This window comes from Canis aureus, chromosome 16, assembly GCF_053574225.1.
Source record: "Canis aureus isolate CA01 chromosome 16, VMU_Caureus_v.1.0, whole genome shotgun sequence".
NCBI classification, from domain to species: Eukaryota; Metazoa; Chordata; class Mammalia; order Carnivora; family Canidae; genus Canis; species Canis aureus.
Window position 1 is genome coordinate 17612663 of NC_135626.1, and position 23126 is coordinate 17635788.

At 37.2% G+C, this 23126-nt stretch overlaps 1 protein-coding gene and 1 non-coding gene across 3 annotated transcripts in view; one reads left to right on the forward strand and one right to left on the reverse strand.

The window, feature by feature from the left end:
• Positions 1-23126, reverse strand: part of TAOK1 (TAO kinase 1) — a 158824-nt gene that overhangs the window by 110826 nt on the left and 24872 nt on the right. The gene's annotated exons all lie outside the window — the stretch shown is intronic.
• LOC144287281 (U6 spliceosomal RNA) lies at positions 19362-19468 on the forward strand. Its single transcript, XR_013355124.1, has one exon. It is a non-coding gene; the product is annotated as a U6 spliceosomal RNA (small nuclear RNA).

Sequence of the window (23126 nt, forward strand, 5' to 3'; positions counted from 1 at the left end):
ACAAAAAGGACATTGTTGGTCTTAAGCAACTGCTTCAATACCATAAAGCCCTTTTCCCTACATCTGTTAATCAGAGTGCTCAGACTCAGAAAACAGCCAACTCAGTAAAACATTTAATCCCTTCAGTGAGAGAAAAAATTGTCCCTTTATACAGTCTAATTGTAACAAGAACACATACATAAAATGGTAACTAATAAGATTATATAATTAAGGACATTCTTGAAAATAGTATTACTTTATCTCTCTTTAAAAGTTAAAAAAAAAAAAAAGCCAATACACAAGAAAAAAGCCCCCTAATACCTCTACTTCTGATGTATCCTTGCATCAATTACCTGTGTGTGATGGTTAATAACCCTACAATGGCCTCTCAGTGTCCAGGGGAAAAAGTTACACATCCCTCACTTTAAATAAAACGCTAGAAATGATTAAGCTTAGAGAAGAAGGCATGCTGAAAGCCAAGAAAGGCTAAGAGGGAGAGCTCTTTGCCAAAAAGCCAAGTTACGAATACAAAGGAAAAGTTCTTGAAGGAGATTAAAAGCATTACTCCAGTAAACACATAAATGGTAAGAAAGGAAAATCCCTTTATTGGTGATATGAAGAAAGGTATTTGGGGTTTTGTTTTGTTTTTGGTATACTGCTTTGTTTTGTTTTTGTTTTTTTAAGATTTTATTTATTTATTCATGAGAGACACAGAGAGAGGGGCAGAGACATAGGCAGAGAGAGAAGCAGGCTGCATGCAGGGAGCCCGATGTGGGACTCGATCCCGGGACTCGCCCTGGGCCAAAGGCAGACACTTAACCACTGAGCCACCCAGGCATCCCCTTCCTTTTTTTTTTTTAAAGGATAGTTGACACACAATGTTACATTAGTTTGGGGCTTACAACATAGTGGTTCAGCAAGTCTATATACATCATTTTATGCTCACCACAACTGTAGCTACCATCTGTCATCACAGAACACTATTACAATACCACTTAGTATATTCCCTATGTCATCGTGCCCTCTGTCCCTATGACTTATTCATTCCATAATTGGAAGCCTGTTATCTCCCAGTCTGATTTACCCCATTTTGTCATTCTACCACCTTCCTCCCATCTGGCAACCACCAGTTTTGTTCTCTGTATTTATGGGTTTGTTTCTACCTTCTGTCTGCTTGTTTATTCATTTGTTTTATCTTTATATTCCACATACAAATGAAATAATTTATTATTTCATCATTCTCTGACTTATTTAGCATTATACCCTCTAGGTCCATCTATAATGTTACACATAACAAGATCTCATTCTTTCAATAGCTGAGTAATATACCATTGTATACATATACCACATCTTCTTTATTCACTCATATATTGATGGATACTTGAATTGCTTCCATATCTTAGCTATTGTAAAAATGCTGCAACAAGCATTATTTCAAATTAGTGTTTTCGCTAATTAGGATCTTTTCAAGTTAGTGTTTTCATTTTCTTTGGGTGAATACCCAGTAGTACAATTACTGGATCATATGGTATTTCTAATTTTAATTTTTTGAGGAATCTTCACAGTGGTTGCACCAGTTCTACATTCCCACCAACTTGTTTTATGTATGTGTGTGTGTGTATATATGTATATATATATATATATATTTTATATATGTGTGTGTATATACATATATTTTTTTTAAGTAATCTCTACACCCAGTGTGGGGCTCAAACTCATAACCCCAAGATCAAGAGTCACATGCTCCACTGACTGAGCCAGACAATTTCTTCTTTTTGATGCTAGCCATTCTGACAAGTGCAAGTGATAGCTCATTGTGATTTTGATTTGCATTTCCCTGATGATAAGTGAAGTTGAGTATCTTTTCACATGTCTATTGGCCACCTATATGTCTTCCTTGGAAAAATGTCTATTCAGTTCTTCTGCCCATTTTTCAATCAGATTATTTGGAGGATTTTTTTTATGTTTAACTGTATAAGTTCTTTATATATTCTGGACACTAACATATGGAGAAAGTTTTAGTAGTTTGGATAGAAGATCAAACCAGCCACAATATTCCCTTAAGCAAAACCTAGTCCAGAGCAAGGCCCTAACTCTTTTCACTTGTATGAAGTCTCAGAGAATTGGGGAGGCTGCAGAAGAAAAGTTTGAAGCTAGCAGCGGTTGGCTCATGATGTTTAAGGAAAGAAGCTATCTCCATAACATAGCAGTGCAAGGCAAAACAGCAAGTGCTGATGTAGAAGCTGCAGCAACTTATTCAGAAGATCTAGCTAAGATAATTAATGAAGGTGGCTACACTAAAAACAACAGGGATCCCTGGGTGGCGCAGCGGTTTGGCGCCTGCCTTTGGCTCAGGGCGCGATCCTGGAGACCCGGGATCGAATCCCATGTCGGGCTCCCGGTGCATGGAGCCTGCTTTTCCCTCTGCCTGTGTCTCTGCCTCTCTCTCTCTCTCTCTGTGACTATCATAAATAAATAAAAACTAAAAAAAAAAAAAAAAAAAAAAAAACAGATTTTTTTCTTTTCTTTTCTTTTTAAGATTTATTTATTCCTGAGAGACACAGAGAGAGTCAGAAGGAGAAGCAGGTCCCCCACAGGGAACCTGATGAGAGACTCAATCCCAGGACCCCAGGATCATGACCTAAGCCAAAGGCAAACACTCAACCACTGAGCCACCCAGAGGCCCAACAACGGATTTTCAATGTCAATTAAACAGTCTTGTATTGGAAAAAGATGCCTCCTAGGACTTTCATAGCTAGAGAGTAGAAGTCAATGCCTGGCTTCAAAGCTTCATAGGACAGGCTAACTCTCTTGCTAGGGGCTAACGCAACTGGTGACTATAGGCTGAAGCCAATGCTCATTGACTGTTCTGAAAATCCTAATGCCTTTAAGAAGTATGCTAAATCTACTCTGCCTGTGGTCTATAAATGGAACAAAGCATGGATGACAGCACATCTGTTTACAACACGGTTTACTGAGTATTTTTAACCTATTGTTGAGACCTATTGCTCAGAAAAAAAAATTCCTTTCAAAATATTACATTGACAATGCATCTGGCCCCCCAAGTACATGGAGTTGTATGAGATTAATGTTGTTTTCATATATGCTAATACAACATCCACTCTGCAACCTATGACCAAAGAGTAATTTTGACTTATGAGTCTTAGGATTTAAAAATACAATTTGTAGGGGCACTTGGATGGCTTAGTCAGTTAAGCAATTGACTCTTGGTAAGAGGTCATGATGGCTCAGGTCATGATGATATGATCTCCTGGGACTGAGCCCTACATCAGGCTCCCCATCCAGTGGGAAGTAGTCTTGAAGAGGCTCTCCCTCTGCCCGTCCCCCAACTCACATATGTACTCTCTCTAAAATAAAGCAATTAATCTTTAAAAAAATAAACAATCTGTAAAGCTGTAACTGCCAAAGATAGTGATTAGTCTGATGAATCTAGACAAAGTAAACTGAAAACTTTGTGGCAAGGATTCATCATTGTAGATGCCATTAAGAACATTTGTGATTCATAGGAGGAGGTCAAAATATCAACATTACAGGAGTTTGAAAGAAATAGATTCCAATCCTCATGGACATTCAGGGGCTCAAGACTTCAGTGGAAAAACTAATGGCAAATGTGATGAAAACAGAATTAAAATTAGAAGTGGAGCCTGAAGATATAATTAAGTTGCTGCAATCACATGATAAAATTTTAACAGATGAGGAGTTGTTTTCTTATGGCTGGGCAAAGAAAGTAGTTTCTTGAGATGGAATCTACTCCTCTATAGACGCTGAGAAGACTGTTGAAATGACAACAATGTTAAAATATTTCACATAAAGGAACAGCAGGGTTCGACAAAACTGACTCTAATTTTAAAAAATTTCTACTCTGGGTACAATGCTATCAAACAGTGTTGCATACAACAGAGAAATCATCTGTGAAAGGAAGAGTCCATCGGTGCGGCAAACTTCACTGTTGTCTTATTTTAGGAAAATGTCACAGTTCCACCCAACCCTCAGCAACCACCACCCTGATCAGTTAGCAGCCATCAACAACGAGGCAAAATCCTCCATCAGCAAAAAGATTATGATACACCGAAAGCTCAAATAATGGTTAGCTTTCTTAGTAATAAGATACTTTTAAAATATGGTATGTAGGGACCCGTAGGTGGCTCCTAGGTGGCGGTTGGGCATCTGCCTTCGGCTCAGGTTGTGATTCCAGGATCTGGGATCGAGTCCTGCACTGGGTTCCTTGTGGGGAGCCTGTTTCTCCCTCTGACTATGTCTTTGCCTCTGTATCTCTCATGAATAAATAAATATAAATCTTTAAAAAAATAAAATAAGATATGTATATTTTTTAGACATAATGCTATTACACACTTAATAGACTACCATATAGTGTAAACATAACTTTTATATGGACAGGGAAGCCAAAAATTTCATTTGACTCATTTTATTGAAATATTCACTTCAATGTGGTGATGGAACCAAATCCACAGTAACTCTGAAGTATGACTATATAAATGATAGTACTATTAAAGAGAATCAGACTAAAATAATGAGGTCATTCCAAATTTATTTTGTGATATATACAGATTTTCTTGTATATTCAAAACCTATCTCTGGGAAGATACTTGGAAACTGGTAGCACTGATGGCCAGCATCTGAGGAAGGGACTCAAGAGCCTAAGACACAAAAATGACAGGGAGACTTTATACTGTCTATTTTGTATTTTTCGAATGGTGAATGTTTTGCATATTTAAAGGCAAATGCTAAATATTAAAGTAAGAAAAATTCATTTTCTGGCCATAGCATTATATGAAACTGAGTTCCAAACAATTTAATATTTTCATAATTTGCGACTTTCTACAAACATTCACTTCTCTAATGTTCCCCCATTCCCATAAACAGAGATTCTAAGAATTAGAAAAGTAATTCATATAACCATTAGGAATTATTAACAGTACTTGGTAAGAATCTAAATGTGGACTGATAGAAGGAATCTCTCTCCAGTTGTTTCCCTTTAATAAGATCATATGGCACCTAGACTTTTCCATTCTTTCACTGTTGGGGGAAGAGCAAAGAGAGAGGGAGAAGCAGACTGCCTGTTGAGCAGAGAACCCAATCTGAACCGAAGTCAAATGCTTAACCTACTGAGCCACCCAGGTGCCCCACAAAATTCTTTTCATGTCTTTCTCACACATACCCTCTTATTCCCTCAAGTTTGGAAGGGAAGAGACCAAAATGTCAATAGCTGTTACATATGAGTGCAAAGATTTAGAACTTATTTTCTTCATTTTGCTTATCAGTACTTTCTAGTTTATTATGCTTTCAATGAATGCAGTTTATATGAATTTTTCAATGCAAAGTAGGAATTTTTAAGTTTAAGTTTTTATTTTTTAAGTTTTTAACTCAAAATCTATAAATATTACAACTTTGCAAAGAAGAAAAATTTTCATTTAAATTTTTCAAAATTCCCTGAATACACTGAAAAACATTATTCTAAAATTATTATGGAAAAAGAAATAAAAATAAAAATAAAATTATTATGGGGTCAAAGATGTGGGAAGAAAAAAACAGACTATCAAACTATATAGATAACTATAGTTCCACACTAATGAATTTGAAAATCTCAAAGATGATTTTCTGTCAAAATGGAAATTAGTTTGAAAACAATTAACCCAGGGGCACTTGGGTGGCTCAGTAGGTTAACCATCTGCCTTTGGCGCAGGTCATGATCCCAGGGTCCTGGGACTGAGCCCCACATCGGGCTCCCTGCTCAGCAGGGAGTCTGCTTCTCCCTCTCCCTCTGCTACTCCCCCTGCTGGTGTGCATTCTCTCGCGTGTGCGCTCTCTCTCTCTCTCTCCCAAAATAAAATCTTTAAAAAACAAACCAAAACTAAACTAAACTAACAGAATTCTTCGAAATATCGAGAAAGACAAAAAAGACCAGGGAAATGTCCTAGAGGTTAAAGAATAAAGACCTATTGATATGGGAAGCAAAGACAAAAGAAAAATTAAATTTTGTTACTACTTACAACCCACTGAAATGTCCTTGAAACAGGCAAATGACATCCCTCAGCTGCCTCAATGTTAATACTTTGCTAGGGGCAAAAGGCAATCTTAAATCTTAGCCCAATCCCAGGACCCAGTAGGTCTTCTTTAACATATAAAAAGTTCATTGGAAGCTTCCTTCAAAAAAAAAAAAAAAAAGAAAAAGAAAAGAAAAGAAACTTCCTTCATCTCTACCCTCCACCCAAGATATAAGTTGGCAATCATTCCCCAAGCATGTGGCCCACCAATATACATCTGAAGGGTCTCATGACGAAGGTTTTATTAGACAGTAATAAATAGCCTTTTCCTAATAATAGCTAGCCCTCTCAAGGTCCTGGAAACCCTGCATCCAAAATTCCTTAGTGACTTATGCTATCCCTAACCCCTGGCACCTTGAAAGTAAATGGTCCCTCCTCATGACCCTAGTGCAGCTTTTACTGTCCACAGGTCCTGTCTCCCTGCTTTAATAAAACCACCTTTTTAGGGGCATCTGGGTGGCTCAGTCAGTTAAGCATCTGCCTTTGGCTTGGGTCATGATCTTGGAAGTCCTCAGATCAAGCTTACATCAAGCTTCCTGCTCAGCAGGGAATCTGCTTCTCTCTTGCCTTCTGCCCCTCCCCCTGCTCATACTCTCTAATAAATAAAATCCTTAAAAAAAAAATTCTTTCTTGGCCATCAGCTCCAAACCCCAACATTTCCTACCTTAATATGACAAATAAATACAATGTGTGGTCCTGGATTGGGGGGAAAATCCATCTTTAAAAGACACTATTGGGGCACCTGGGTGGTCAAGTTGGTTGGTCATCTGACTTTTGATTTCAGCTCAGATCATGATTTCAGGGTTGAGAGATTGAGCCCCATGTCAGGCTCCATGCTCAGCAGGGAATCTGCTTGGGATTCTCTCCCCCTCTCCCTCTTTCCCTCCTCTGTCCCTCCTCTACCACCACCCCCACTTACAGGAGCTTGCGCACACACTCTCTTTCTAATAAATAAATACATCTTAAAAAAGACATGATTGTGACAAACTGGAATAGTCTGAATATAGACTGTATATTGGATAAGAGAATTATACTGTTAAATTTCCTGACTGTGGCACTTTTATTGTGTTTACTAAAACGAGGTCCTTGTTCTCAGGCACAACATGCCTCACTATTTACAATCACTTCTGCAATTAACTCAAACACTTCAGGGGATATTCAAGTGAGTATCTATGTAATACAGCAATAGTTACATGTTATATATGTTAACAATTCATGAATCTTCATAAGGAGTACAAGGGGTATTCATTATACAAGTCTAGCAACTTGCCAATAAATTTTATATTTCTCAAAATAAAAAGTTAGGAGATAAGGACAATGAGGCTGGGGTGCCTCCTACAGCTCAAGGCTACCACTATCCTACCAGAGCTGCCCACTCTGGAGGATATGAAAGTGCAGGAGGTAAAAGTCAGTTCTGTGCTTAAAGTCGCAGCACCCATCATTATGGAGCTCAGTGTGAAAAACTCAACAAAGAGTTCACGCTCCAGGGGCTCCTAGTGGCTCAGTCCATGGAACATGTGACTGCTGATATTAGAGTTTAAGTTTGAGCCTAAGGTTAGGTATAGAGATTACTTTAGAATCTTAAAAATAGGGGATCCCTGGGTGGCTCAGTGGTTTAGCGCCTGCCTTTGGCCCAGGGCGCAATCCTGGAGACCAGGGATCAAGTCCCACGTCGGGCTCCCAGCATGGAGCCTGCTTCTCCTCCTCCTGTGTCTGTCTGTCTCTCTCTCTCTATCATAAACAAACAAATAAATAAATAAATAAATCTTAAAAAAAGACTTTTATTAACTTAAAAAAAAATCTTAAAAATAAATAAATAAAAAAGCTCATGCTCTGCCACTATAAAAGAAAGATCCACAGTGGTGTTTAGAGAAAGATAATCTTGTTAACAAGTATGCTCTGTACTTCTTTGGGCAGATGAGGCTTCCTGTGTGGAGCCTTTATGGAATAATGGACCTGCATTAATTACTCCAGCCTGAAATTGTGCCTTCATTGTTCCAAACAGCAGACAAAATTTGAGGAGTGTTAGACAAACTGGACTGGGCGTAACCTGACCTGGGAGAGCTGTTAGAGAGCTGTTGAAACAGATCAACCCTTACTAGAGAATCTCTATCACTCAAGACCGAGACTAGATGCCACTTCCTGAGACAGAAGATCTTAAGGGTGCCAAACAGGGAAGCTGCCTTTTTCTCTGAACCATGGAAAGATGAGTATACCAACCACATTCAGTCGCCAGCCCAGACAACTTACAGAAACTACCACACAGTTTGAATTGACCAACAGCAGTGTTCTTTCTGGGATGACAACCATTAACAAAAAAGTTAATTTATGTGATTTGGCAGTTATTCTATACCATTTCCTGGCCACTAGAATATTTAAAGGACAAAAAAAAAAAAAGAATGTTTAAAGGACAAAAATAATAAAATTTTAAAAATTAAAAGTTGGGGAAGGAGAAAAACTGGAAACCTTACAGGCCAACAGTTTAAAATAATAACTATACGCTTCACTGAAAGAATGAAAAAGTGTTACCTCCAATTAAAATATAAAACATGGCAATTTTATTGATGATTACTTTCAAACTTCAAAGCAGAAAGGCAGGAGAACTTAAATTTGTTTTAACACTGGCATAACCCTAATAATAAGGAAAAAGAGCAAAACAAGACAGTCCAATTTTACTTTGAATTCACTTCAAAGTGGTATCTCCAAGAGAATATTCAATAAATAAAATTGGAACAAATTTCAGATTACAGATAGGATGCTGTCACTATCCTCTCAATACCCTTCCTCATAGCTATGATGGGAAGATACTACTAATCCATCACAGCATTCTTCAAGATTTATAGGCAGTTCCTCAGTCCTTGTCAGCTTTCCTTCCTTTCATTAGAATTGAATTAGAATGTAAAACCTATTTCCCATTTCCAAGTTTTCTACTCCAAAAAAAGCTAAGACAGATTCCCTATACCTTATGCATCATATGCCAAATTAACCAGAGGTTGACTGATGATTTAATCAGAAATAAAAACTAGAAAAAATGATTTAGGGCAGCCTGGGTGGCTCAGTGGTTCAGCGCTGCCTTCAGCCCAGGGCGTAATCCTGGAGACCAGGGGTCGAGTCCCACGTCCCGCTCCCTGCATGGAACCTGCTTATCCCTCTGCCTGTGTCTCTCATGAATAAATAGATAAATCTTTAAAAAAAAAAGAAAAAGAAAAAGAAAAAAAAGAAAAAATGATTCTAATATCTTCCTTATGTCATAAGTACTAAACTAAAGATAAAGAAGTGCCTGGGTGGCTCAGTTGGTGAAGCATCCAACTCTTAGTTTCAGCTGAGGCATGATCTCAGGGTCCCGGGATCGAGCCCCATGTAGGCTCAGCACAAAGTCTGCTTGAGATTCTCTCCCTCTCCCCCGTCCCTCCCCCACTTAAGCACTCTTTTTCTCTAAAACAAAATAAATAGGGCAGCCCTGTGGCTCAGCGGTTTAGTGCCGCCTTCGGTTTAGTGCCGCCTTCGGCCCAGGGTGTGATCCTGGAGACCTAGGATCGAGTCCCGTGTCGGCTCCCTGTATGGAGTCTGCTTCTCCCTCTGCCTGTGTCTCTGCCTCTCTCTCTCTCTCTCTGTGTCTCTCATGAATAAATAAAATTGTTAAAAAAATAAATTAAATAAAACAAAATAAATAAAATCTTAAAAAAAAAAAAAAAGAACTGGGGCACTGGGTGGCTCAGTTGGTTAAGCTTCTGCCTTCAGTTCAAGTCATTATCCAGAAGCAGGATCATGCCCTGCCCCACTCAGCAGGGAGTCTGCTTCTCCTGCCCCTCACCCCGCTTGAGCTCTCTCACACTCTCCTACTCTCTCCCAAATAAATATATAAAATTAAAAAAAAGATAAACCACAACAAAAAGGTTAATACCTATGTAAATTTTAAAACATGAAGTTTGGGATCCCTGGGTGGCGCAGCGGTTTGGCGCCTGCCTTTGGCCCAGGGCACGATCCTGGAGACCCGGGATCGAATCCCACGTCGGGCTCCCTGCATGGAGCCTGCTTCTCCCTCTGCCTGTGTCTCTGCCTCTCTGTCTCTCTCTCTCTGTGTGACTATCATGAATAAATAAATAAAATCTTTAAAAAAAAAAAATAAATAAATAAAAAATAAAAATAAAATAAAACATGAAGTTTTCCCAAAATACCACTAAAAATTAAGACAAAGTTCAAATTGCTAAAAATATTTTCAAACTAGTTTATATGAATATAAAGGATATTGAAAAAGAACTTATGCAAATAAAAAAATCAACGAAATAGGCAATTCTCAAGCTAGCTTACACTACACCAATAAAATCATACCAATACAGACATGAAAACAAATGATTTTTTCAGAAATTGAAATTTCAAGGATTTAATGGCCAAATCTAGGGATCTCAAAGGTACATACATAAGAATGTATGACAGGGGCACCTGGGTGGCTCAGTCAGTTGAGCATCAACTCTTGGTTTCAGCTCAGGTCATGATTCCAGAGCTGTGGGATCAAGTTCCAACTCAGGCTCTGTACTCAGCTCGGTCTACTTGAGATTCTCTCCCTTTCCCTTTGCTCCGATCCCAGCTCATGCTCCCTCTCAAACATGCTCTCTCTCAAATAAATAAATAAAATCTTAAAAAAAAAAAAAAAAAGAATGTTATAAGAAATAAGAATGTACGCTGATTTGCATTTCTGGAAAGCAATGCAAGATTAGACATCAGTATAAAAACTCTCCTGCCCTTTGATTCAACTCTACCTCTAGGAACTTAAAAAAAAAAAAAAAAATTGTAACAAATATGTTCGTAACAGCATTATTTAGAAGAGCAAAACAGCTAGAAACCATCTAAAGGTCTATCACTAGAGAAATGAGTAAATGAATCTATTTGATGAATTTCTGTAAGCCATTTTAAAAGTTCTAGTTTCAAAGAATATTAATGGCATGGGAATGTGGCCACAATAAAAGCTTTAATAAATTGTACAAATGCTATTTTAAAAAAATATATAAATAACATTTATTATATCCTAAGCACGATATTAAGTACATTCCATCCATTGTCTAATTTATTCTTTATTTGGTTTATAAAGGTTTACTTATTTGACAGAGTGAATTACAGAGAGCATAAGCAGGAGGAGCTGCAGTCAGAGGGAGAGAGAGAAGCAGACTCCCTGCAGAGCAGGGAGGCTGATACACAGCTTGATCTCAGGACTCTGAGATCATGATCTTAGCTGAAGGCAGATGCTTAACCAGCTGAGCCACCCAGGAGACCCTATTCTCTCTTTTCTTAAGATAGATAGATCGATTTATGAGAGAGAAAGAGAGAAGGAACACAAGAGCACAAGTGGAAAGGGCAGAGGGAAAGGGAGAGAATCTCAAGCAAATTCTTCACTCAGCAATGAGACCAACATGGGGCTTAATCTCACAACACTGAGATCAGGACCTGAGTTGAAACCAAGAGTTGGTTGCCCAACTGATTGTGCCACCCAGGTGCCCCTAATTCATTTTTTTTTAAGATTTTATTTTAGAGAGAGCAAGCATAAGCACAGGGAAGAACAAAGAGAGAGAGACAAGCTGACTCCGCACTGAGCACAGACCCCAAGGTAAGGCTCGATCTCACAACCCTGAGCTCATGTCCTGAGTGGGTATCAACAGCCAGATGCTCAACCAATTGAGCTACCCAGGCATCCCCCCTAATTTATTCTCTTAAAGGTACTATTAAGTAGTTCTTAGGTAGAGATGTTATAAGGCCTCAGATTTTTCACTTTAGTAAAGTACCTGGCACACACTAACAGTATTTACTCTTATTATCCCCATGTTACAGATTTTGAAACTCAAGATTCAGAGAAATTTAGTGATTTGCTACCATCACATTGCTAATAAGTGGTGGAATAAAAATATGAACCTAAAGGATTTAATTCTAGAATCTCAAAAAAAAATTCTAGAATCTCTATTCTTAACTATTATGCTATACAATGTCTATACATTAAAATACAGAGAAGGAAATATACCAACCACCTAGAATGATATCTCTAGGTGATAAAATCAGTGATGGCTTTTATCTTCCAAATGTTCTACATCTATACATGAATTACTTTTAAAACTATTTTTTCTGGGACACTTGGATGGTTCAGTTTTTGAGCCATTGGCTCAGGTCATGATCCCAGGGTCCTGGGATTGAGTTCCACATCAGGCTCCCCACAGGGAGCCTGCTTCTGCCTCTGTCTATGTCTATATCTTTGCCTTTCTCTGTGTCTCTCATGAATAAATAAAATCTTAAAAAAAATAAAAAATAAAAATAACTAAAATAATTTTTTTCAGAGAACTTTAAAATATAAATAATACAAAGGCATCTGGCTGGTTGGTTCAGTCGGTGGAGCCTGCAACTCTTGATCTCAGAGTTTTAAGTTCGAGCCCATGTTCAGTGTAGAAATTACTTAAAAATAAAATCATTATTTTCTAAATAAGTTCTTAAAAAATATCAGTAACACAAATATCAATATTATAATACCTAGAAGATATACAATCTATATCAAAAGCTTAGTCTTGTTATCACAATACTTTCAATAGTGGCAACATTTTCTGATAAAGGGAAGCTATTGATCTAAGCTCAATAAACAAACTAAAATCTGAGAATGGTTTTTAATGTATTTAAAGAAATATTATTCATAATATTTTCTGTATTTCAAGAGGATATAAAGACAATAGTTATAATATCCAATATGCCCAAATGTATAAAGTAATGTTATGGTGACTTGGCAGTGTAGCATTGAATGAACATGATGGAGAAATAAAGAAAAACCATTTTGCTTTTTATAGAACTATTCCCATTGTACATCTAATAGTAACTTGGATAACTATAGTTTAGGTAAGCCAAGAATAATTCCTTTATTAACAAACGGAAGGAAATATTTAACTCCAATATTTAAAACATTGTTCTTAGGGGCACCTGGGTGGCTTAGTTGGTTAAACATCCAACTCTTGGTTTTGGCTCAGGTCATGATCTCAGGATCATGAGATCAAAACCCAAGTCCAGCTCAGTGCAGAGTATGCTTGAATTCTCTCTCCTTCTCCCCGCCGCCACTTCTACCCCTTTCCCTGACCTACATGTGTATTCTCTCTCAAATAAATAGATAGATACATAGATAACTCTTAAATTGTTATTTCAGATTTAGATTAGCCTTTTGGACCTCTTTTTCCCTTGTCTTTTAAGATTTTATTTATTTACTCTTAAGGGACAGAGAGAGAGAGAGAGAGAGAGAGAGAGGTAGAGACATAGGCAGAGGGAGAAGCAGGCTCCCTGTGGGGAGCCGGACTCAGAACTCGATTCCAGGACCCTGGGATCATGACCTGATCCGAAGACAGATGCTCAACCACTGAGTCACTCAAGCATCCCTTTCCCTAGTCTTTTTCCAGGGTATATTCTTAGTTCTGCCATTTTCCAAAGGAGAACTGTCCTAACATACTTCATTGCTTTCTAGATTGGAAAATCTTTTCACATCCTTTTGTTAGCTCTAATAACTGAAAGCCAAACTCTATTTACATCCGTTTTTATTAACAGTAACTCAAGAGATAACAATTGTGATAAAGCCCTGAAAATTACCAATCAGCCATGTTATTATGGACAGCCTATTTATTTACTACATAGAAAGTTCAAAGGTACTATAAAACTATATTTGACATCTCCACTTGAATATCTCAAAGGCACTTCTAATTTAACATAATCTAATCACTTAAACTAATCTTTTTATATGTCCTATGTAAAACAAAGTGAGCCAAACTAATGTATCAAATCCAGAAACCTCTAAGTTATTTCTTGACAACTCCCTTTCTTTCACTCATAGGCCAATCCATCATCATGTCTCAAAGATTTGTCCTCCTAAATCTTTCTCATTTACCCACTTAACTACATCTCCACAATTCCCTCCTTTTTCCATCCTGTCTACTACCATAGCTCACTCAGGCTATTCTATTAACGACTTCCTAAATGGTGTCCTTGCATCCAGTCTTGGCCCTTCTCAAATCCAATTGGTCTACTACAATCAGAACAACATTTCAAAATGCAAATCTGATTATGTGATTCCCTCTAGGTGTTCAATGCCTTTATACTGTATTTCAGTTGAAACAAACATTTGTTATGTTTCAATTGAAACATAACATTTAAGGAACTGTATGATCTGACCCTACCTATTCTTTAGCCTCAGTATCAACTTCCTATATGCTCTGATGATACAGGCCTCTCAGTTTATTGTCATGCTCTTCTTACCACAGAGCCTTGAACACACAGTAACTAAAAACACAGGTTCTAGAATATTATCTAAGTCCCAAAACTGGACCTGCCCACAAATTAAATCTTGGCACTTAATTTAGAGGGAAGCAAGATAATCTCTCTCACCTCAGCTTTCCCAACTCTACAATACGGGAAATGATTGATATCTATCTCATGGGGATTTTGTGAGGGTTAAGTGAAATGTGTAGAGAACATATTGCTGATAACCAGTAAGCATTTCATGCCAAACTCCTCTTTATTTTTTATTTTTAAAAGTTTTCTAAAATTTTAATTCCAGTATAGTTAACATATAGTGTTATAGTAGTTTCAGGTGGACAATATAATGATTTAACAATTTAACAATTTCATACCTTATTTGGTGCTCATCATGATAAGTGTCCTCCTTATTCCCCACACTGACTGCTTTGGTAACCATCAACTTGTTCTCTATACTTAAGAGTCTGTTTTTCAGCTCAACTTTTTTTCCTTTGCATGTTTGTTTCTTACATTCCACATGAGTGGTATCCTATAGTAGTTGTCTTTCTCTAATTTCACATAACATCCTCTCTAACTCCATGTATGTTGTTGCAAATGGTAAGACTTCATTCCATTTATAGCTGAATAATAATAATCCAGTGTGTGTGTGTGTGTGTGTGTGTGTGTGTGTGTGTGTACCCATACATCTTTTTTACCCATTCATCTATCAATGGACACGAGGGTTGCTTCTATAATCTGGCCATTATAAATAATTCTTCAGTAAATACAGAAGTGCATGTATCCCACTGAATTATTGTTTCTGTATTTTGAGGATAAATATCCAGTAGTGCAATTACTGGATCATAGGGTAATCTATTTTTAACTTTTTAAGTTTTATTTAAGTAACCTATACACCCAACATGGGGATTCAGCTCATGACCCCGAGATCAAGAGTTGTATACTTTTCTGGCTGAGCCAGCTAGGCACTCTACTTTTAACTTTTTGAGGAACTTCCGTACTGTTTTCCACAAAGGCAGCACCAGTTTGTATTCCCACCAACAGTATATGAGGGTTCCTTTTAATCCACACCCCTGATAACACTTGTTATTTCTTATCTTTTTTATTTTAGCCATACTGACAGGTATGAGGTGATATCTCTTTGTAGTCGTGATTTGCATTTTCCCAATAATAAGTGATGTTGATTGAGGATCTTTTCATGTGTCTGTTGGCCATCTGTATGTCTTCTCTGTAGAAAGGTTTGTTCGTGTCTGCTGCCCATTACTTTGCTTTCTCTTTTTTGTTTTGGTAAGCTCTATACCAATCTGGAGCTTTAACTCATGACCATGAGATCAAGTCATATGCTCTACCAACTGAGCCACTGAGGTGCCAGGGGTGCCCCTCTTCTGCCGATTTTTGAATTGGATTATTTGATTTTTGGATATTGAGTTGTATCAGTTCTATATATATTTTTGAATAGTAACTCTTTATCAAATGTCATTTGCAAATATCCTCTCCCATTCAGTAGATTGTCATTTAGTTTTTTATTATTTCCTTCACTGTCAGAAACTTTTTAATGTTGTCTAAACTCCTCTCTTCATTTTCTGGTTATCAACTCCACTGGGAAACTTTTCCCAGCCCAATTCTTCCAGGCACAGTTAACTGCTTTTGTGTGTGTGTGTGTGTGTGTGTGTGTGTGTGTGTGATGCTTCCGTAAGGCTTGCTTATTATACTCAACACTTATCTCACTGTTCTGAAGTGTTTACTGATCTATCTTATCCTACTACTAAGTGAGTTCCTTAATGGCAGAGGCTATCTTATTAATCTTTGAATCTGATGTAACTAACACAATGACTCTGATAGTAGGCATTCAAGAAATGTCAGAGTGAATATAGGAATCAGATAAACAATGAAAAACATGGTTTTAATACAAGAATTATGACAGTACATAAAAAGATCTTATGTACAATTATGTTTTTTCAAAGTGTGGTCTACAGCCACCTGCGTAAAAACTGCCTAGTGTTTTTAAAATATACCTCTGGCTTCTCATCAAACCAATTATCTACAATTTTCCATAAACGTCTTTTTGTAAACCAAAAGTTGAAAGTTGCTAGATTAAATAATGAATTAACATAATTACTAAATGTAAATTTAAGAAAATGAATAATACTATGGTCAAACATTACATTTCAAGGTCCTTAAGAGAAATGAAGTCATTTAATTGAACCTACTATTGAATCAGAGTCAATTATGTGTAAGCTGAGACTATCAGTAGAGATTATATTCAATATTTCTAAATAGGAGAGAATCTGAGGGATAAAATACAACTGTCTGGAGATTACTTCCAATTGGATATTCTCCTTAACCTCGTTTGGAAGTTTCTGAAAGGGGGCAACAATTTAAAATATAAACAATTTAACCTATATCAAATTATGCCCAAACCTGAGAAGCACTTATAATAAGCAACAAAATATGAACTATTTGGATTATTTAGGACGTATCTGTTCTCAATTATTTCCATCATATATTCCTCTATAGTAAGATCCACTTTTAAGTTACATTTCTAAGCTTTGTATCCTTCCTAATATTCCCAGAAAGAGGGCGGCTCGTGGGGGGCTCAGCAGTTCAGTGCTGCCTTCAGCCCAGGGCATGATCCTGGAGACCCGGGATCGAGTCCCATGTTGGGCTCCCTGCATGGAGTCTGCTTCTCCCTCTGCCTCATGAATAAATAAATCTTTAAAAAAATTCCCAAAAAGAACAATTTAACAATACATGTTTTACTTTCAATCAAAACACAGCTGAATAGGCAATTTGTGAACTAATATTTGCAGAGAAAATTAGTCAAAACACAACAAATTCTGCCTTTTTGTCATTTTTTTTGTTCAAATAGAAGAAAAAAGTTCATGAGTTTTCCCAAATCTCAATATATAGTTTTCCTTTAATACTTAAGTTACAAGATAAAAATTGAATGTTTTTTTTTTTGTTTTTTTTTTTTTTTAATTGAATGTTTTTTAACAAGATCTGGCATATTGATTAGATCTTAAAATATCTTCCAAATAAAAACTGAGCATATTGTGTGACAGACTTAGAACATTAGAATTATAAAAAGGTACCTTAGACATCCTTTAAGTCAATATTTACATTATGGACGAGAGCCTAAAAGGTTAAGTGGTTGCCGAAGGTCACGCTTACTTAACAGAACTGGAATTAAAAATCTAAATTTATACTAAATGCAAGGTAATATCCTGAATTGAATCCTGGAATAGGAAAAAGGACATCAGTGGAAAAATCTGGATAAATTTGAATATAGTCAAATAATTTATGTAATAGTTTCATATCAATATTAACTTCATAATTTCAACAAATATATCAGTTTATTTAAAACATTAACAGAAAAAAAAACAAAAAACAAAAACAAACAAACAAAACATTAACAGAATATTACTCAGCCATTAGAAACAACAAATACCCACTATCTACTTCGACGTGGAGGGACCTGGAGGGTATTGTGCTGAGTGAAATAAGTCAATCAGAAAAGGACAAACATTATATGGTCTCATTCATTTAGGGAATGTAAAAATTAGTGAAAGGGAATAAAAGGAAAGGAGAGAAAATGAGTGAAAATATCAGTCAGGGTGACAAAACATGAGAGACACCTAACTCTGGGAATGAACAATGGGTAGTGGAAGGGGAAGTGGGCAGGGGGTTGGGGTGACTGGGTGATGGGCACTGAGGGGAGCACTTGGCAGGATGAGCACTGGGTGTTATGCTATAAGTTGGCAAACTGAACTCAAATAAATACATACATACATACATACATTAACATTAAGAGTGCCTCAGTAGCTTAGCTGGTTAAGCGCCCGCCTTCTACTCAGGTCATGATCCCAGGGTCTGGGAATGAGCCCCCACATCAGGCTCCCCACTCAGCGGGGACTTGATCCCAGAATTTTGGGATCACAACCCCAGCCAAAGGCAGATGCTCAATGAACTGAGCCACCCAGGTATCCCGTAAATAAAATCTAAAAAAAAGAAAAAAAAAAAAAAAAAGATTTAGTATCACCAGGGGCACCTGGCTGTCTCAAAGGAGCACCTGACTCTTGGTTCGAGCTTGGGGCTTTAAGTTCAAGCCGCAAGTTGGGTGTAGAGACTACTTAAATTAAGAAAACTTTAAAAAACAACAACAAAAACAACAGGATAGTATCACAATATTGGCTATAATATTTTGATAAAATTTAAACCAATCAAATTGTTTTTGAGACTTGGTGTATGCAAATTTGGAATCAACTTCTGCTTCTGAACAATGATAGAATAACTGGGACAGGATATATTTTCCTGTCACAAAACCTAAAAAACTGGAAAAATATAAAATTCCTTTTTCGACAATGAACAAGAAGCAACACGTGACAATATTTCTGAGAGAACTGAAACAAGCCAAGTTCTATGGTGGTTACTGGCTTTCTACCCAGAAACACTTTCCAGAATGTAGCATAGGCAAAGGGATTCCAAGTAAAGCGTAGCAATCTCTGAGCTAAGAAGACAAAGATCAGAGTTTAGGAGGGCCAAGCCAAATAAAATAGAGAAAGTGGACTTTCTACACAAAGAATTCCAAAACTGTTAGGGGATGTCTTCCGGTATTTTCCTGAATACTAAGTTGTACGTGCATAGGGTGAAAACTCAATAAGGCCAGGCAAGGAACAACTAGTGGGGAACTAAACTCCCAGACATTACACAGGCTGGAAGATGTCAGAGTTCCAGCTAAACTACAGTGGAGAGTCCTTGTTGAAGACTTAGGGTACTCAGTAGAGACCCAAAGGGTTATAACTTAATAATAAAACTAAATTAGCCCTAGAATAAAGACTACTCTAAATTACCTTAATGAAGCTTCAAAATGTCTCTAAAGGGATTAAGCTGATCCACAAATAACTGCCCATCAAAATGAAGTGTAACATTCTATATAAACAGACCAAAAAATCAGCATTAAAAAAAAAGTGACAAAAAAAAAAAAAAAGTGACAACATACTACACTCAATCAAAAATTAAAAGACATACCAAAAAGTGCTGGCTCCAGCAGCACCTATACTAAAATTACAATGATACAGAGAAGATCAACATGGCTCCTGTGCAAGGATGACATGAAAATTCATGAAGCATTCCACATAAAAAAAAAAAATGTAAGGGTGCCTGGCTGGCTCAGTTCTTGATCTCAAAGTTGTAAGTTCAGGCCCCGCATAGGGTGTAAAGATTACTTAAAAATGAAATCTTTTAAAAATGCAAATTGAAGAAAAAAAGACATACCAAAAATCCCGGGAAATGTTACCATAACCAGCAGAAAAATTGGTCAACAAAAATAGACCTCAGAATGAAAGAGAAATTAGCAAAAAAGAGCATTAAATGAGTTATTCTAAATATCTGCAAGTATTTAAATAAGAACATATACATAATGAAGAAAAGAGAAAGAAAAAAAACAAGAATAAAATGGAACTTCAAAAGATGAAAAATACAATTCAGAAATTTAAAAATGTACTAGATGGGATTAACAGCATATGTGACAATGCAGAATACATTTTTAAAAGATTCATTAATATGGAGACATGAAAATAAGAACCATATAATAGCATAGACAAAAAAATGTGTAGGATCAGTGACTGTGGGGCAATATTAAAGGGTCTAATACATGTACAATTGGAGTACCACATGAAAGGGTGAACTAAAAAAATTATTACAAGAAATAATGACCAAAAATTTGATTTTGATGGAAACTATAATCCCACAGATTCAAGAAACTCAACACTTGGGGGAATCTCTGGGTGGCTCAGCAGTTTAGCACCTGCCTTCAGCCCAGGGCGTGATCCTGGAGTCCCGGGATTGAGTCCCACATCAGGCTCCCTGCATGGAGCCTGTTTCTCCCTCTGCCTGTGTCTCTGCCTCTCTCTCTCTATCTTTCACGAATAAATAAGTGAAAATCTTTTAAAAAAGTTTTTTAATTAAAAAAAAAGAAACTCAACACCTCCAAGATAACTTCAAATCAAGACAAAGGTATATCAGGGTCAACTTACTGAAAAATCAATAATAATTTTTTAAAAAGTCCTAAAACTAGTCAGAAAAAAAGAGACATATTTCCTACAGAAATACAAAAGAAAGAATGACCACAAATCTCATCTGAAATTATGCAAGTCAAACAACATAATGGAAGGACATCTTTCATGTACTAAAAAAACTATCAATCTAGAACATCATATATGGTAGAAATATACTTTACTTTTAAAAAATTTATATTTATTTATTCATGAGAGACACAGAGAGAGGCAGAGACACCAACAGAGGGAGATGCAAGCTCCTCATGGGGAGCCAGATGTGGGACTGGATCCCAAGACCTGGGACCATGCTCTGAGCCAAAGGCAGACACTCAACCACTGAGCCACCCAGACGTCCCTAAAAATATACTTTAAAATTAAGGGTGATTCTTCACACCTATCAGAATAGCTAAAATAAAAAACAAATTATAACACCAAATGCTATGAAAGAAGCTAGTCACAAAAGGCCAAATATTGTATGATTCCTCTCAAATATTATATAATTCTCAGCAGCTAGGAGAGGGGGAAATGAAGAGTAAGTGTTTAATTAATACAGAATTTCAGCTGGGGAAGATAAACAGTTGGAATAAATGGTAGAGAAGGCTACACAACAATACAAATGTACTTAATGCCACCACCATACACTTAAAAGTAGCTAAAATGAAAAAAGTTATGCTATGTAGTATACTTCCTACAACTAAAAAAAAATGCTAGTGAAGACATGAAGAAACAAGATTACTCCCATATCATTAGTAGAAATGTACGGGTTTTAATTTCTTTATTTTTGAGAGAGAGGGCACACACTGGGGAGGTAGGGGGAAGGAGGAGCAAAAGGAAAGGGAGAATCTCAAGCAAGACTCCATGCACAGCCTGGAGCCCAACATGGAGCTCGATCCCACAACCATGATCTGGGCTGAAACCAAGAGTCATCCGACTGAGATACCCAGGTTCCCCTCATTGGTAAAACTGTAAACTATTACAGACGCTCTAGAAAAGTATGGCAGTTTCTTATAAAACTAAACATGTGTGTGGTATATGACCCAACAATTGAACTCTTGGATATCTATCCCAGATAAGCAAAACTTATGTTCACACAAAATTTTGTATGTCTGTACTTCATTTGTAAGAGCAAAAACTGGGAAACACCCAAATATAGTTCAGTCAGTAAACAGTTAAATAAAATATAGTACGTGCATACCATAAACAACCATTTTGCAATAAGAACAAACCACTGGTAAGTGAAAAAAAAGAAAAGCTTATTTCGAAAATTATACACTGTATAATTCCATACACTCCCTAAGTGTCAAAATTGTAGAGATGAAAAACGTAAGTGATTTCCAGGGTATGGGGTGCATAAAGGGAGAGAGGTAGCTATGACAAGGGTAGATGGAACTATTCTGTATCAACTGTGGTAGCTGTCACATGAATCCACACATGTGATAAACCTACACAGAACTAAGTATATATACAAACTCACACACAAAGGAGTGTAGGCAAAACTGGTGAAATCTGAATAAGGTCAAGTGAACTGTATCAATGTAAATTTCTTACTTGTGATATTATACTATAGTTTACCCAAGATGTTACCACTGGGGGAAACTAGGTAAAGAGTAGATCTCTCTGCATTATTTCTCATAATTGCATGTGAATCTACAATGACATCAAACAAAAGGGTTTCTTTCAATTAAGGTGAAATAACGAATTATCAAGCAAAATCTATGAGAATTCATTAACAGCAGATGTGTACTATAAGAAATATTAAAGAGGGCACCTGGGTGACTCAGTTGGTTAAGCATCTGCCTTGGGCTCAGGTCATGATCCCACGGTCTAGGATGGAGTCCCAGGTCGGGCTCTCTGCTCACCAGAGTCTGCTTCTTCTACTCCCTCTGCCTGCCCCTCCCCCTGATTGTGCTCATTCATACACACGTGAATGCTCTAATAAATAAAATCTTTAAAAAAAAATCAGAAATGTTAAATTAAGTTCTTCAAGTGTAAGAATAATGAACAGAATCTGGGATCTACACAAAAGAATGAAGAGCAATAGAAACAGTAAATATATGGCAAAAATATAAAAGACTTTTTTAAAGATTTATTTATTTGAGAGATGGAGACAAAGAGTGTGAGATGGAGGGAGGGAAAGAGTGGACACATGAGCAGGGGGATGAGCAGAGGAAGAAAGAGACCAGCAGAGTCCCTGCTGAGAAGGGAGCCTGCTGACATGGGGTTCAGTTCCAGGACCCTGAATCATGACCTGATCTGAAATTAAGAGTTAGACACCTAACCAAATGACCCACCAAGGCGCCCGAGAAGACATTTTAATTATCTTTAAAACTCAAGGAGCTGTGGGCAGCCTGGGTGGCTCAGCGGTTTAGCACCACCTTCAGGCCAGGGAGTGATCCTGGAGTCCTGGGATGAAGTCCCACATATCAGGTTCCCTGCATGGGGCCTGATTCTCCCTCTGCCTGTGTCTCTGCCTCTCTCTCTCTCTGTGTCACTCGTGAATAAATAAATAAATAAATAATTTTAAAGATTTTATTTATTTATTCATGAGAGACAGAGAGACAGAGACACAAGCAGAGGGAGAAGCAGGCTCCATGCAGAACCTAACGCGGTACTCAATCCTGGGTCTCCAAGATCATGCCCTGGGCCGAAGGCGGCGCTAAACCGCTGAGCCACCCAGGCTGCCCAATAAATAAAATTCAAATTTAATTCAAGGAGCTGTTTAAAGCAAAAAAATAACAATAAT